The following is a 1,076-nucleotide window of genomic DNA, read 5'->3' as shown; positions in this document are numbered from 1 at the left end:
ATTAATTGAATTTTGAAACTGTAGAATTTCTTTTTTTATATCTTGGTTTTTAAATAACATTTTCAACTGATATGTTAGATCTATTGACATAAAGTAATTCTTTGAATTAATATTTATTTCAGTTTGTGTTGAACAGTTCAAACAAGTTACTTTTTTTTCATTATATTTTCATGAGATCCAGAGTATATAATCTTTTTATTACAAATATCGCAATAATAATGATATATTATTTTATTTTCTGGAGGATCAAATGTTTGCTGGAACCTATATTTAGATATATGTATTTTTTTATGCAGTTCTTGCTAATAACTTAATCATATCGATTAAATATTCTCTGCAAATATCTGATAACTTGAACCGTAATGAGAATGCCATAATTAATGTCATAACATCTCGCACGGTCAGTTGAGATGTTTCAAACATAATGATGTCATCAAATGCCTCATTATCATTGCATGTGTTTTCTGAGTTATCATCACTGTCATTATCATAACATCCATCATCAGTATCATGATTGTTTGAACTGCATAAAAAAAAATGATAATACTTTAATATTTTGAAGGAATATTTAAATGTTATTTTGATATTAAATTACTAAGAAAAGTAAATTACAAACATTATAAAACAAAATTATTATATATACGCTTGATTCCAGTTTAATTTAGTGAAAGTCAATTAAATTTTGTCACTTTACATTCAATATTTATCAATATATTATGTCTTTTTGTACAGATATTCTTCGTATACAATAAGAATTCTTACAGGTAACGTAACATGTTCAAATAAGTTAGTTAAAGAAAACACTTTTATTTATAGAAGGGTAGTGAAACAGTGTCAGATATGTTCATAGAATGCATGTGTGATTTTCGAGTTAAACTTTTATTTCATGAAATATTCATTATCAGTGTGTTACAAGATTTTTATCAAAATATGTGAATTTTTCACTTTTTATTGGTTATGTAGCTTTTAAAAACAGTAGTAAAACTAAAAGAAAAATTATTTTTCAAGTACCTTATACAATCGCTGTCACTAATTTCATTTTTATTACTGTTTGAATTGTTATTTTGATCATCATC

This window comes from Temnothorax curvispinosus, unplaced genomic scaffold (assembly GCF_003070985.1).
Source record: "Temnothorax curvispinosus isolate PA1 unplaced genomic scaffold, ASM307098v1 QBEX01014294.1, whole genome shotgun sequence".
Classification (NCBI taxonomy): domain Eukaryota; kingdom Metazoa; phylum Arthropoda; class Insecta; order Hymenoptera; family Formicidae; genus Temnothorax; species Temnothorax curvispinosus.
The sequence above is the reverse complement of the archived record's forward strand: the minus strand, read 5'-3'. Positions refer to the sequence as shown.